The 17,238-nt window shown below is 38.7% G+C and overlaps 1 protein-coding gene across 5 annotated transcripts in view; it reads right to left on the bottom strand.

Annotated features, from left to right (window-relative positions):
- Positions 1–17,238, bottom strand: part of Fbxl4 (F-box and leucine rich repeat protein 4) — a 69,196-nt gene that overhangs the window by 20,130 nt on the left and 31,828 nt on the right. The window lies entirely within an intron of this gene.

The following is a 17,238-nucleotide window of genomic DNA, read 5'->3' as shown; positions in this document are numbered from 1 at the left end:
CTCATACATGCACACATTTAAATAACTTACCAGACAAGTTACATAAGTTATGTAAAGTTATTTAAATTATCATCATCATCATTATTATTATTATTGCCAGTTCTAGGGTTTGAACTCAGGGCCTAGGCATTGTCCGTGGGCCTTTTCAAGGCTAGTGCTCTACAATTTGAGCCACAGCATCACTTACAGCTTTTTCTATGTATATGGTACTGAGGAATCGAACCCAGAGCTTTATGCATGCTAGGCAAGCATTTTACCATTAGGCCACACTCCCAGCCTCAGTTATTTAAATTATTTACCGAGGTATCCCAACTATATGGGTAGTAAGTACAGCATCCAATATGGCAGGCTACTTTCAATATTAGTTAATTTTGATAATTTTATGTATCAGCCTCAGTGGGCTCCAGGGTTTGGAGATGCCTGACTAAAATATTATTCTGAGTATTTATGTAACGGTGTTTTACGACATGATTAATATTTAAATCAGTAAATGGACTACAGCACACTTCCCTCCATAATGTGTCTCAGACTCATCCAATCAATTAAAAGACTCAACAGATCAAAAAGGCTGATCCTTCACCAAGGAAGAGAGAATTCCTGCCTGATGGTTTTCAAACTGGGAAATGGATTTTTTCCTTACTGAACATCAACTCTTCTTGGATCTTCAGCTTGTGGTCTCAACCCTGTAGACCTTGAGAGTTGCCAGGCTAATAACCACATAAGCTGATCCTTTATAATACATCTTAGTAATTGTCTCCAATTAGCTTTGTTTCTCTAAGGAACCATAGCTAGTTCAGCTATAAAAGTGTTACATCTCCTGTCTTGGATACTCCTCTTGCTACTTTAACTCCTCAAAAGGACACTCATGCAGAGCGGAAAAAGAGGCCTCCAGCCAAGATTTCAAAAGCAGTGCTGCTGGTAGACATGTGAGTGAATTTGGAAGAGGATCTTCCACAGACAGTCTTGCTCTGAAATGACTGGAGCTTCAGCTAACAATTTGGCTCCAAGCTCCTTAGAGGCCATTTCTTTGTCTCCTTAGTTAACTCATCAAAATAATCCATATTCCTGAACTACAGAAACCGTGAGATCGTAAGTGTAGTTTGATTTAAACCATTACATTTTAGAGTAACAAATAAAACTGTAACTAATATACTCACCAATATTAAGTGAATGAATAGGGTTCTCTTGAAAAACCTACTAAGTACAGATATTTGTAACACACACACAAATTTATGGAAGTGATTGACATTCACAATTTTACACATGATATACTCTTCAAATTCTTTTTCTACGTTAGCTATTCATTTTTTCTATACAACTTAGAACTTATCCCATATATTGACATTTAAAATTTGGAATTTCATTCGTCTAGCTTTTAATCAGCTTTTTTCATAACTACTTGTTTTGTTGGCAGTCTACTTATGTTAAATTGTTGCTAGTTGGTTTTTCTTTTAATAACTTTTTTTACTTGCTTGAATATGCACCACCTGGACCCATACTCTTTATTCCCCATTGTCTTAAGAGTCTTACAGACTGTCTCCAGAACCACTCTGCCCAGGAGCTGGGGATGCTGCAGAAGCAATAGAAATCTTAGTTCTGGCCATGAGGCATGCATGACCCTATGTCCTTTGTGGCTTACTTACCTAGGCCTAAATCCCTCGTTTCCCTAAAGAGTTTCATCCAAACCCTGGAGTGGCCTAGATAGCTACATAATACTAACAGTAGCTCAAACTGATTATCCACTCCCAGAGTTTGACAGCAAGTTCTCTTGATAAAATTTATGATAATATACAATTCCTTGATACGTCAATGTTTCTAATTGAAAAGATGTCAGAAATATTTCTTGTAAAGAATACCATTAGCTTGCCTGTACTGTACTTCAGAGGAAGCTTTTCTGTACTTATTGTCTATCTTAAGGATTGTAACTTTAAAACACAGGTCTAACAACATGTCTTCCTCATTCATGCTTGAACAAAGGGTCTAATCAGTTATATATATAAAACACTGAAGGAATAATAGGTGTATTCTTTTTCTGAGAGAATTTTTAGCTAAAAAAGGGAGTTCATACCTAAATACATTTATTCTGGCAAGTATTTCAGAAAAACTGCGCCTTTGGGAATTAAGAAAATAATTTAATGGTCAATAGAACTATCTTTTTATTATTCCCATCTTAAAAAAAGAACTGACACAGAACAAAAGAATATTGATGATGAATGACATTGTTCATCTTTGCTGAATAAGAAACGTGAGATCAAATGCTAAGACTAAGTTATGGAAAGATGGATGTGATGGACAATGGAGATGCAATTAAAGGTGTAACAGAATCAAATAAAGGTAAAAAGAAGGAGTGATTTGTAGAACTGAAATGAACAATTATAATTTAGCACTGTTTCATGGCTTTTTCAAGCAAAGCTTATTGGTTACAATCCAGAGACCACAAAAATACCCAGGTTAAGAGAACATACATATATGCACCTATGACATCAGTTGCAATATCTCTAAACTCAGTTAACCCATTTCCTCTTAAAATATTTTTGAATATTTAATCTCTATGCAGTTTGTGTTCACAAGGCACTGCTACTAATATCAAAATGAACATAAGCAATGATGAGGAGATAAGGTATTCTTTCCAGTTATAAAATGGCCCAATTTTGTTGAGGCCACACACTCAATAGATTAGAGCAGGAGCTGGCAAACTATGACTCAAGCCAAATCTTGTATACTATTTATTTTCACAAACATAATTTTATTAGAACTCACTAAAATATTGTCTATGGCTGCTTTTGCACTTCAACAGCAGAAATAAGTTTCTATGATAGGTCTTTCAGGTCCCTAAGTCTACAAATTCTACGGTATACTTCTGTAAAATTCATTCAATGGAAGCCCAAGAGTGGTATATAATTTAGTCAGCACCTCTTATAATGTAAGGCAGCACATTCCAAATGAGTTGTAATTTTCAAATAAAAACCAGTCTTATTCAAATTATTTCAGGAAGAAATATTCAAAGGAGTGACAGGATCCATGATAATTTCTTCAAATATACTTCAGTTTCAAAATATATGCTAGATGTATGCTGTCATGTGGCAGAACGAAGAATCATTTTATGTTCCACATTCAGCAGCTTCAAGCCCCAGTGGATAACTATTTGTAAAAACAGCCTTCCTTCCTCTCCATGGGTAAAGAGAAAGACAGAGCTTTTAGCCAGAACCATAAACATAACTATATGCTTAACCCAATCACAGGATACTCAGCCATTTCAGGTAGTGAGACACCAAAGTGAAGGAGAAAATGGAAATATAACAGCTTCTAAACAGGGAGAAAAGCAAAAGACATGTTACATGCGAGCGGTTTTGCAATTAGAAAAACAATAACAACTACAGTGCATGCTCACAAAACCATATCTTATTTTAATGATTACAAAAGTGAAGTAGACTTTTTCCTTCTGTTCACAGCTGCCCTCTTATCTTTTTCAGTAATTTCCTCATAGTGTCCTTATTGAAGCTACCTAATAGTCAGATGCAATAGTGACTTCTTTTTTTTTAAGTGGTGGTAGGGTGTTCATGGGCTTAAACTTGCCTGGGCACTGTCCCTGAGCTCTTCAGTTCAACGATACAACCCTACCCTTGGGCCCCATTTTCTAGAGGTTAATTGGAGATAAGAGTCTCAGGTCATTTTTGTGCTGGGGCTGGCTTTGAACCCTGATCCTCAAATCTCAGCATTCTGAGTAGCTAGGATTACAGGCATGAACCACCTTGCCTGGTCCTATAGTGACTACTTCTAAAATGAACAGTTTTAACTTAATGACAGTGTGAATGAACAACGAATGTGAAAGTTTCATGTAGCTAGATACAAAACACAATTAGCTACTAATAATTTTTCTTATTACAAAGAAATCAATAGGCAAAAAGGTATGGATTCAAATGTTCACTGAAAATATTTCGAAGAAATACTACCCACATGTGGGGCTTCCTAGCTAGTGGCATAGGTTGCTATCTGTGCTTCCGGGACTCCATGCCAAAAGGCACTTACACTCCTGGGCACACTCAGTGACGTAAGCAGTCTGGAGGGCCCTGGCTCCTCCTGCCTCAAGCAGGAGTTCCAGGATACTCCCGACAAGTGGGTCATGTCTCAGGACACCACTGGCTGACAGTCGCATTCAGGAAAGACCCATCAATTGCTGCTGGTATGACGTGGTGGCCACCGTTTGATTTTAGCGAGCACGTTTTCTAAAATAAAGTTAGATTTGCACCTGGAGTCTGGTCTCTGGAGTCTGTGTTCCCGGGATTATTCGTGGGCTCCATCATCATTTCACCCCCCTCCCAGACGTCTGAGAAGGACCAACGACTGGCGCCCCAATGTGGGGCACAACTAGTGGGTAAGTGGACCTTCAAGCAGCTATGGGGAACACAAATTCTCAGCGTGAGGAGATTCGTTTTCTTAAAGGGATCTTGGAGAGCGGGCAACTTCATTTTTCTGATAATATGCTTGAGGAATTTTATGATACTGTTCTGTCTCTCTGCCCGTGGGGGATTGAAGGCAGGATACGGGATGAATCCATGTGAGAAAGGGTAGCCCGGCAGGGTCAGAAAGAGAAGCACATTCATTAGTGATTTGCTTCCTTATTTCTTCTCCATCGTGGCTGCCATTCTGAGTTGCCTCCCAGTTCAGCCACCTCGGTTCCGGTGGCAGAGACTGGGGCTCCCTAGAAGAATGCTCCGCTGCCCCGGTAAATAAAGGCTCGGCCTCACCCACGCTGGCTGTGGCACCCACAGATAAGGGACCAACCACCAACCCTTGCCAACCCGCGCCTGTAAAGGCACAGGCCAGCAAATTTGTCCTGGTGGGTCCTCCATGGAGGTTCCCTTATTCCCTTTGGCCCCCTTAGCCTGGGATGGGAAGCCCATCCTTCCGTTATCCTCTCCCATGCTTCCTTTACTTGAAGTTGAACCCTCAGCCTGGCCTTCCTGAAGCATTCCTGGTAATTGTTACTCCTCAGGCCAACGGCAATCCGTCCCTGCGGATCTGGGAGCCGCACAGCCTAGAAACACTCCAAAAATATTGGAAGGCAGTTTCTGAAAATGGTCTACACTCTCCTTTTGTAGAACAAATGTTTGAAACAATGTCTACCACTTTAAATACCCCGCAGGATTGGAAGATGATCATGCGGGCAATACTTTCAGGGGGACAGTTTTTACAATGGAAAGTGGCCTTTTATGATGAAGCTGAGGTCAGGGGCAATGCCAAGGGCGCACATGGAGTTCAGATTTCCTCCCAGGCCTTACAAGGCGAGGGAAGCTTTGCTTCTCCCACTGAACAGATGCGGCACCCCCCTAACTATTCTCATCCAGTGCGCCTTTGCACCATAAGGGCTGTTAGGAAAGTGACTGAGGGACCCACTGTTCCCCTCAGTGGCCTTTGCCAAAAGTTCACAGAACCTTTGGCAAACTTTGTCCATTTGGTCCAGTGGCAGTTAGTCGCAGGGTCAGTCATAGCGCAGCGGCGGAGGCCTTGACCAAAGAACTTGTATGGGAAGGTGCTACCAGCGAGGCTCATCAAGCCATTGCATTTGCTCATAATAGGGAAACAGATGATTGGATACAGGCCACCCAGGATAGGGTCAGCTGCCAGCATTGCTCAGGGTTTTGCGGCAGCCCTGGCAGACCACCTTCAGACCAGGGACAAGCCACAAGGGAAAGGATGCTGGGAGTGTGGTGGCCACAGTCACTTAGCTAGGCAATGCCCTAACAGGAAGAGAGTCGGCATAAAGTTGACCCCTCAATTCTAGAGGCTGCTGTCCCCCATGGTTTCTACTTCCAGCTACAATTAACTTGGAAATTGGATGACCCCATATGGCTGGAGCAGTGGCCTATTGGTGGGGAAAAACGACTGGAGCTACCAAAGTTAATACAAGAACAACTTGTGCAAGGGCACATAGAGCCCCCAACACGCCCTTGGAATTCCCCCATTTTTGCTCAAATACAGGTTTCTTCATGATCTCCACGCAGTAAATAATATGTAGCCAGTGGGGGCCACCCAACCAGGGCTCCCAAGTCTTTCATCAATTCCTAATAATTTGTATTTTTATACTATTGAGATAAAGGATTGCCTTTTTCTATAACTGGTTTTCCTTTTCCGCCCCTTCTATAACAACCTTTTTTGGAAAAGACGCCCAGATTAAAAGCAAAGGCCTCTGGAGGTAAGTAGAAGTCGGTCAACCCTCCTGTATGTCTGTATTCTTTTTTTCTTTTTTTTTTTTCTTTTTTTTTGCCAGTCCTGGGCTTGAGCTCAGGGCCTGAGCACTGTCCTTGGACTTTTCTCAAGGCTAGAGCTCTACCACTTGAGCCTCAGCACCACTTCCGGCTTTTTTTTTCTATGTATGTGGTACCGAGGAATCGAACCCGGGTCTTCATGCATGCTAGGCAAGCACTTTAACCACTAGGCCAAACTCCTGGCCCCTGTATTTTTTTTTTTTCTAGAAAGTGCACTGTGAGTCTAAAACAGAGAGAAAAAGTTGGACACAGTAAGCTTTCTAAGGCCTGGGTGGTCAAGGGACGCCTTGACCCCCTTCTGGAGTTCTTGTCGATAACAGGACAAACCTGAGAGGACGTGTGGGTACGAGTCCCACTGGCAAGACATGTCTAAATCTAAATAAGCTGTTTGGTGAGAATATTCATCTGAGTTCATGTTTTTGTGTTAAATGTAGCTGACTGAGCTCAATTTTCTTATTATGAGTTCTGAATTACTCTCAATGTCTGGTTTTGCTTTTCCTTCTGTTTGAAGATGGCCTCCATCAGCCAGCTACTAGAGAATGGAAATCTCCATAGGAGAGGCACCCCCTGAGTTCAGGGCCCCATGGTCTTTCCTTCACTCTGATAGTTTAAGGCCAGGCATGCCATCAGAAGTTTGGGAGTTACTTAAAAGTCTCTGCTTCTCTGTCTTGTTCATGTTTCATGTTTTTCCTTGGGTATTTTTTCTTGTCCAGTTTGTCTTTGAAATTGGTACCAGTCCTAAATATGGATCCCTGTGGTTTTTGTGTGTGTGCATGCACATCTTTGTTATCTATTTGAATCTCTTGAAAACTTTGGAAAATGTTCGGCTGATATTAATTTTGTGCACTTTAAGATGTGTGTGAATGTGTGTGAGCAAACACGTTCAAGATTAAACAATGGTGAGTTTATACTTGAAACTAACAAACAAAAAAGGGATAGTTGGTTAAATTTAAGTCTAAACTCCAAGAAAAGTCAAATGCCTCAAGGGATTATTATATTGTTTTAAAGAGGAACTACTTTAAAATCTTGTATGTAATACATAGAGCTGTTTACATTGTAAACATTGTATCCTGTTTAGCAAAAAGGCATTAACAAACTTGGAATTTATTTCCTTGAGTTTAAATTTGGAGATAAGTATCCTAATCTGCCAGCAGAGTGCTGGTGAGACAGAGTTGCTTTGGAGCTCAAAGTGGCAGAGTGCTAGCCTTGAGCTGGAGAGCTGAGGGACAGTGCCCAGGCCCTGAGCTCAAGTCCAGCAATCAACCAAGTGAAATGTCGATGGGACATTTATCCTTGTGTGAGAGATGGTGGCCAGATCCTAGAGTCACTTGCACTTGGCCATTCAAAATTATCAGAGCCAAGAGGTCATTAAATAGATTGTAAGCATGCCTTATTAATGTCTGTGCCTACTGGGCAGGAACTTGTCAGTATAATAGTGGGTAGTTAAAACTTAAGATTGTCAAAATAAATGGGTAGTTAACAATCATAATTTTGCTCAAGGCCCTAACTGAGCAGATTTTGGATTGACACCAGCCAAAGGCTATCTGCAATCAACAAGTTCCTGCAACCACAAAATGGCCTCTCAGCAACACCGCTGCAGGCTGCAGACAGCTGGCCTGAGTTCTGCCTCTATCTTTGCAACCTCAGCAGTATGGCCTAGGACGTTGACCTATCCAGAACAAACGTCCTGGATGACTGCTCTGCTGGATATGGATCCAACAGACGCTGCCTCCACACTCTCCTCAAAGCTACCTCATCCTATGTCTACCCGGGCACTGGAACCAGAAGAAGCAGGAACTGTGGAGGCCCAGAGTAATAAACTTGATCCCCAGGCATGGGACCGTGATATGATTATGAACAATACAACCATAGGAACTACAACCCTATTGTCTTCCCTCAAAGCATGCTGGGGAGGACATGGGGGCTGTGACTTTAATAGGGTATCATGATTCCTGTTTGCCCCATTCCCATCTAAACTCAATTGGAGAACTCCCTCAATTAGAAATTTGACTGCTCAATTAAGGAGGCAAATCAAGGAGGGAGTTAAAAAGACAGCAAAATGCCTCCTGGTGTCAGGCATGGTTTGATGAGTCCTCTTTGGCCCACCATGCTCATTTCCACAGCAGCAGGACCCATGTTTGCTTTGCTAAGCTGGTTGAGTTTATCCAGGAGTGCCTTGATGCCATCTAGCTAACATCTTTGTGCACCATTTGGGCCCCATCCTATATTCCATTATCAGTGTCCATAAATAAAGAAAAAGGGGGAACTGGGGAGCCTCTTAGCTAGTGGCGTAGGAGCCCAGGTTGCTAACTGTGCTTCCACGACTCCATGCCAAAAGGCACTTACACTCCTGGGCACACTCAGCTGATGTAAGCAGCCTGGAACCCGAGGGCCCTGGCTCTTTCCGCCTCAAGCAGGAGTTCCAGGATACTCCCGACAAGTGGGGTGTGTCTCAGGACACCATTGGCTGATGGTCGCATTAAGGAAAGACCCATCATCTGCTGCTGGTATGATGTGGTGGCCGCTGCTTGATTTTAGCGAGCATGTTTTCTAAAATAAAGTTAGATCTGTACCTGGAGTCTGGTCTCCAGAGTCTGTGTTCTGGAGATTATTCGTGGGCTCCATCACCATATTACCCCCCTCCTAGACATCCGAGAAGGACCCCAACACTGACAAACTTCAGAAATTCCCATCTTATTGACATCTGAAGTCCTAAGCATAAACAATTGAACTCATGTTCATTCTACTCACATATAACTAATGAATAGTCCAGAGTTATGCTTTAATAGTTATTTGTGCATAAGGTATATATTTTATAATATAGTTTGTGTATAATCAACGTACATGGTACGCTTTGCTTCCTATATTCCATTAAAATACATTTGTAGTTATATTGATCACTGTTAAAAACTGTTATTTACTGGGGACTGGGAGTTTGGCCTAGTGATAGAGTGCTTGCCTAGCACGCACAAAGACCCGGGTTCAATTCCTCAGTACCACATACATAGGAAAAGCCAGAAATGGTGCTGTGGCTCAAGTGGTAGAGCTGTAGCCTTGAGCAAAAAGTGTCCAAGGACAGTGCCCAGGCTCTGAGTTCAAGCCCTAGGCCTGGCAAAAAAAATTGTTATTTATCTTTAGTAAGGAGTGAAACTTGTAATTATATTCTTAGTACAAAAAGATGGGATTCCAGGTTAGTATTATCTAATCTAGAGCATGATGCCTAGAAAGGATACTGATAAAGGTACCTATAAAAGTTTTATCATATGAGTTGAACGTAATATATTTCAAACACAAGAGAGCACTATCTCCAAGTAATAATTTTATAAAAGTATATAAGTAAAAGTTCATGAATTTACATGAAAATATCACAAAGAAATCCTACAAATTTTCATTCAACTATTGAAATTTAAAATATATCCATACATATGAAATATTTCTCCTCTCATAATTTATATGCCTAGTATTATAATTTCAGTATGTATGTAGAAGAAACGGCATAAAAGCTGAGAATTTGGAGAACTATTTAAAGCACATAAAACTAATCATATGTAGAATAATCATCACTCTAGAATATTTGTGATTATTTTACAAAGATTTGCTATGAAACCATCTACTGCAAACTGTTCCCTTTATACAGTTTATATATATAATACTGTACAGATTATGCGCTGATGCCAAAACACAACTTGAAAATATTGTTGCTTACAAATTAAATTTTAAGACCCACACTGAGTTGGAAAATTTAGGATTCTAACTGATGTCTAAAATGACAAGTAAAGCTTTTTTATACATGTCTTTGAGAGGAAGGAAGGAATTTCTAAAGCTACCTATAGATGTTTTATAGGAACACTAGACTATAGACTCAGACACTTAATTCTAATGTACCAATTTCAATGTAAAGTTCAGATAAGTTGTCATAGTGCAATAATGCATAAGTGGAATAAAACAAAACCTAAGACTAAATTTCACACCCTTGCCTTGCCCTGCAGTCTCACTTCAGAACAGATTTCTTTCATGGCTACATCTCTCCTACAGTAATAGAGTTGAATGCATCTTTCCTCACAGATGACTAGATTGATCAATTTCTTTAACAAGCCATATGGATGGTAGCATGGATTTGTAGTCAAAAAGACATTGGCAGTTTACACACCAGCTGGACTTGTCAGTAACCTTAGTGAACGTACAACGGAAGAATGCTTCATCAGAGGGGTAAGGACTAAGCTGTCATGAAACATGCAAGAGAAATCTGCGGCATATGTTGTGTGACAATGTCCATCTAAATGATGTCCAGCTCAGAAAGTGTTCTGGTTTGACTTTTTCCAAAAGCACTTCTTGCTTCTCTGGTAATATGAGGGTGTCAACCTGTTTTGTGCTGACACCTTTAAGCAATTCAATCACATAACTGATTCTCAGTGCTCTCATTTTATGTTTACCAAACATGTCTTACAATTGTGATTTGGCTGCTCTAGGACTTGCCAACCCGACAGGATAAGCTAGGCTGCTGTCTCTAATGAATGGTGTCCTTTCCACGGTGGATTTCTTTAAACCTCATTCACAGATCACAGTTATGACTGTAGTTGGTAATGAGTCTTACTTCCTAAGACATAACCGCTCCACTGACAAGTCAGGTCCTGTGACCCTGCTCACCAAGGACTTCCTCTGGAACCCCTTATCGGGCCAATCACCATACAATAGCACAGAGCCATATACCAAAATCCCTAAGAAAGTTTATTTTTATCAAACAAAGTTTGTCAGTTATTCATCTTGATTATGTCTAGTACTAATTACTAATATAGTTCTATCTTATATGTTTCCTAGCTGTAGGAATCTTTTAAAATAAACTACATTTTAGATGTTAGTTAATGACAGCCTGAGTTAGATACTGTAGGTGACTACAGTCATTCCTTCCCATTTTAGTCTCTCTTCTTGGTCTTAATCAGCATTGTTATATAAGAAGCCATTCACTTTCATCTGGTCTTACAGTCTGAGTTCATTACTTACATTGACTCTATTAAAGCACAGGTCACAACTATAACAAAATGTCGATTTTTTTTCCCTCATCAAATAAGAAAGCAGTAAGGAGATCACTGATTTGCATCTCAGAAGATAAATTCATAGCATGAAATTAAAAGACAGCTTGTATCTTTTGTAGGAAAATCTAGGGGCTCATATCAATAGGCAGGGTTGTGTGGATGTCTGCTTACCTATGCACTCTGGAATAAAACAAAAATAGGAGTACTGTTCTCCAACAGAAATTAAGATCCACTGCTTTTGTCATGTCCTAGGTCATGAAGATCAAGACTAGAGGGTACTTGAAACCGTCATCCCAGCCTTCCACGTAGGCCAAGTAAACAGTTACTGAACCATACTTGTGGATTACTGTCATATACTAGGCCCCCACAATACCTATAATCAGTTTTTTCACTTCTTCAGATTCTTTCAATTTATGCTCTATCATTCTTGAAGTGAGGCAATCAAAACTGGATGCAGGTGTTCCATTTGTAACTCCAACTTTTAAAAAACACTCTTGGTTTTCTTGTCTGCTGCTAAGCAACAGAATGACATTCTTACTGAGATGCTTGTCATGCCCCACTCTTCCTACTCTAGACATTTTCCCCCCAAACAAAGGTAAACAAGAATCAAACTTCGAACACTAACCAAGACTGCTCTGGTAAATAACACAGGACTTAATCTTAAAGGACACTTCTTCCATGCTTTGTTAAAAAAGTAATTCTGGTGCCCTCCTCTACAAGCTATATCAGTGTGCTAGGGCTGCCAAGTAGGGATGAGGAAATTCGGGCCCAGGGGCCATATTAAACTAAAAAAAAAATCACTAGATACATGATGGGACAGACTTGTAATGCTTCTAGCCAGCTGCCCACACCTGACTGACTATACTGTTAATTTTGTATAGTGTGAAAATCATGCTATCAACATTCAAATGGCAGATGGCAGAAAAATGTCCCCACCCCTGTAACAGAAAGTTATTTTCTCATGCTGGAAACAAGAAGTGTGAAATCAGGTGTGGTAGAGCTGGCTCTTCTAATAGCTTTCTTCTGGGATTACAGATGCCATTTTTCAAGGGTTCCCTGTGTTTGTGTCTGTGCCCTAATCTCTCCTGACACAGACACCAGCCATATTGGATTACAACTCACCCTAAGGACCTCATTTAACCTTAATTACATCTTTAAAGATCCTGTCTCTGAGTGCAGTCACATTCTGAAGCACAGCAGGTTAGTACTTCAACATAAGAATTTTAGGGAGTCACAATTCAGCTCATTAGACACTAGTTAAGAATAGATTGCAGATATTTGTCCATTTAGGGGTAATTTATGTTCCTAAGGAAAAGGTCATTATGTTTCCAACTCATTTCAAATGGTTCAGAAAAACAACTATGCTTTCATTGGGGGAAAGCCGGGTAAAAGCATATGGGGAATGATCTCTCCTTTTGTCTCTCGTTTTTCTTTTTTTCTGTTTTTTTCTGAAGTCAACTTCACTGAAAGTCTAGAATTGCTTCAAAATAAGTTTTTTTTTTCCTTTTAAGGTTTTCAAAGTTCAATGAACCTATCTTAAATAAATAAAATGAAAGCCTATTTTCATGAAAATATATCATCCTAATGCTAAAGCTAAAGAAGTGCTTGCAATCAGTGTTTATCATAATAAGAATGTTATGAATAAATAAGGACTTCAGGGATTGAATCAATGTTTGTAATTATTTCCTCCTACAAATAGTAAAAGAAATCACATTTTTTTTTGTATCTCTTTTGAATTTCCATCTTTTCCTTAAGTTATTCAATAGAAAGGACTAGCCCAAATCAGCTAAAACAGTAACTAAAAAAAAGGAACATAATAAACAGAGTCTAAATCTCAGTTCAAGGGCTTCCCAGCTCAGGGCATCTTCTAACCAATGATAAACATGAGGCACTTCTGGTCTGGTATGCACTATCTGTCTCTTTAACACAGAAGTATCTCTGGTTCCTTATTAGGCATACATTACTACTCCGCATCTCCTGGAATTCAAAACTCATGCCACTAATTCTATGAACTGTTTAGGTTTTTTTTGGAGGGGGGATTCTCTCTCTCTCTCACTCTCTTTTTCTATGCTAGTACCATATGTGTATGTGTGTGTGTGTGTGTGTGTGTGTGTGTGTGTGTGTGTGTGTGTGTGTATTTTTTCTTTTTTTTGCCAGTCCTGGACTTGAGCTCAGGGCCTGAGTACTGTTCTTGGACTTTCTCAAGGATAGAGCTTTATCACTTTTTTTTTTTTTTTATGTATGTGGTACCGAGGAATCGAACCCAAGCATGCTTGTGCATGCGTGGCAAGCACTTTACCACTAGGCAAACTCCCGGCCCCATATTTTTTTATAATTATAATTGCTATTTTTTTTTTTACCATGGCTCTGTAGTATAATTTGAGAACAAGTACTATAGCATATCCATAGAATTGCTCTTTTTTGCTCAATATTTCTTTAGCTATTCAGGGTCTTCAGTGTTTCCATATGAAATTTGGGATTTATATTTCCTAGTTCTGTGAACAACATATTACAATTATGAAGAGAACTGCAGTAGCTTGCTTTTATTTAATATGGCAGTTTTACAATATTAATTCTGTCAACCCATGAAGGTGGGATGCATTTTCTTTTACTGTATTTAAACTTTTCTTCAGTTTGTTAGTTTTTTATCACAGAGGTGTTTTTGTTTTGTTCGTTTTTGTTTTTTACATCTTCAGTTAGGATTATTTCTACCATTTTATTTTTTAGTGGGGCCTATAATGTACAAATCATATTCCTGGTTTCCTTCTCACTGAATTTGCCAGGGGTCATGTCACTAATTAGCATGCCAGAGTCCTGCTTATTGCTGGAACTAACCAGACAAATCCTTCTACCAACTGAGAACAGATACATACCACCACCCTTTAGGCTGTATTTTATACTGGATAATAACATGCTGTACATTAGTCACATGCTACATTTCCTTACAAATTACAAATTAGGAAATGAGCAATAACAAAAAAACTCACTGATTTAGACAGAGACAGCCAAACTACTACAATAACTTTTTTTCTATGATGCTCAATATTTTACAGTTTTAACTACCTCACAGAAGAGGAGGTAAAAGGACTGCTTGAGTGACAAGGGAGGTGTTCACACCAGAGCTCTCACTTCATGGTTTCAAAGAAGCCAGCTAAATGTAGCTGATCATTTTTCCTGTGAGTTTCTTTGTGTCTACTGAAGCCTTCAATGACTATTCAAGAAGGAAAATACAGAAATGAGCCCAAGTTTAAGTGAAATCATATATATACATATATATGTCTGTCTGTCTGTCTATCTATCTATCTATCTATCTATCTATCTATATCTAACACAGTGGGAAGCATTCCAAGTAAACCCTGTCTGCTTAAGTTTCTCTCACTTTCAAATTCTCCATTTATATTGCTTAATGTTATTTAAAAATTTTATAGATAAATTATTTAGCAATAAAATTACAGAAAAATAAAAACAGAACTATAGACTTTTCAATACACCTAATATTAGAAACATTGTTTAACACTTTTATGAAATTCTAGCAAATGGATTATGATATTTTATAATAGAAAGTAACATAGGACTGCAACTTCAATTTTATCTAATTCATTCACACATTGACTTTACATTTATATGTAAGCAACTGAAGTTATCTAGACTTAGAAACAAATGTATGCATTTCTACTCCTGAGACATAAAATCTCCTCAGTCTTCATAAACAACATTACAAAATATAGTCATATACTATCAGTCTCTTGAGAGAAATGATTGAAAACGCAGACTAATGACAATTCTATCATACTAGTTTGTAACATTTCCGAAGTATCTCATTGGACACATTTTTCACAAATCATCACAAATGCAAGATGCTTCTCAAGTTTCGATTTGAGAATGGAGAGTCCTTCAAAGAAAGAAAAGATTTTATATCCCCACAAACAGTGCATCCTTTGATCACAGACTAATAAAATATGAGTTGATATCTTGATTCCATATTTGGGAACATTTCTTCTACCCTGGGAATCTGAGACTTGTAACCAAGGCTATAAGTAAAACCATGGTATTCTTCCCACAAACAAGTTCACCTTGAACTATAGCTAAAGGGTATTTAGTGTGACCTACTACTAAAGAGGAAAATGTCACAATACTTTAAAATGTATTATATTTAATAATGTACACTTAATTTATATAATTTCCCATTTATTCAATTTATTCCTAGTAAAACAGCTTCCCAATTCACTTCGCTAATTTGGTATAACGTAAACCTGACAAAACCAAACGAAAACACAGATCAATTTCATTAAAGACGGCAACAAAAGCATACATGCAAAAACCCTCACAGAGTATTTACATGAGCCATGTACTATTTTATACACTTTAAATCTCACATTTAATAATGTTCGTAGTAGGAGCAATTGGAGACTGAGAAGACAAGACTGAGGCAATTGTGCTCTGAGTTTAAATGTCTGCTTTTGCTAAGGAAGTGTAAGAAGAAAAACAGAATGTATAAAATTGAACTTTCTGGGAGGTATTGTTTGCTCTGAAATTACTAGTGCCACCTTTATTTTTATTGTTAAAAGTATGTGTGTGCAAGCACACATGCAAACATGTGCACCTGCATATATATTGGTTCTAGGGCTTAAACTCAGGGCCTGGGCACTATCCCTAAGCTTTTGTGCTCAAAGCTAGCACTTTGCCACTTTAAACCACAGCTCTATTTCTGGTTTTTTGGTAGTTAATTGGAGATAAAAGTCCCATGGACTTTCTTACCCAGGCTAGCTTCAAACCAGGATCCTCAAATATCAGCTGCCTGAATAGCTACGATTACAGGTATAAGCCACCAGAGTACTTAATCAAGGCCTAAAATCTTAACATGCATTTTATAAAGTATTCTCTATTTAAATAATGATAATGAAGACTACTTATCAAAAAATCACACCAAATAGCATATATAACAAAGACAGTAAACTACATGAGTTACCTGTTTGGTAAACTACTGAATTTCAAGTGCCTAAGACAACGCTTGGCACATAACAGGTACTCATATTTATGAATATGCATATATGTATATATGTAGGAATATAAAAAATATTAAAGACCATTAGGGATAACACTGGTAAAATAGTTTCAACTATTATTTATATATTTAGACCCACTTATTGCAGCAACACTGCAAATATCAGAATAAAAATATATTAATTTCTAAATTATATAACCATAAGATTAGAAAATTCAGAAGACATAAACAAAAAAATTAGAATAATTATAAGCAATTGTTATGGTGAGAAGATACAGGTGTAGTTTTTAAAAAACTAAAATTTTGGGGGGAGTGGGTAGCAGAGTTACCCAGTAAATGTCTTATTTTAAGGGAGTGGGGATGGGAAATAATAAAGACCAATGATAAGGTTGAATGTATATTTAAAATGCACTTTTTACAACTTGCCACAAGTTTCCAAACTTGAAATCTTAAGACAGTTATTATCTTTAAATGTTGTAAAATAGTAATGAAAAGTAAAAACTATTTACAAAGCAAAAAAAAAAAAAACTAAAATTTTCTTTATACTAAACTAACCAGTTAAAATTAAATGAAAGGAGCCAGGCACTGGTGGCTCATGCCTGTAATCCTAGCTACTCAGGAGGCTGAGATCTGAGGATCAAAGTTCAAAGCCAGCCCAGGTACAAAAGGACCAGAGACTCTTATCTCCAATTAACCTCTAGAAAATAGGAGATAGGGCCTGGCTGAAGGGCTCAGGAATAGCGCCCAGGCCCAGTTCATGCCCTTGACCCACACAAAAAAAGTGTGTGTGTGGGGGGGGGTGGGAATAGCACCTGAAACTGTAACGTGTAATAGAAAAGTTTAACTAGAAAGATCTAGGATCTAAGTAAAAATACTATATAACATGTTCTTTGATGATAAAAAAAAGCCTAAATGAGCAGACAGAATAGAT

This window comes from Megascapheus bottae, chromosome 8, assembly GCF_031878675.1.
Source record: "Megascapheus bottae isolate mThoBot1 chromosome 8, mThoBot2.hap1, whole genome shotgun sequence".
In the NCBI taxonomy this organism is placed as follows: Eukaryota; Metazoa; Chordata; class Mammalia; order Rodentia; family Geomyidae; genus Megascapheus; species Megascapheus bottae.
Note: the sequence above shows the minus strand (reverse complement) of the source record. Positions and strands in the feature narration are given on the sequence as shown.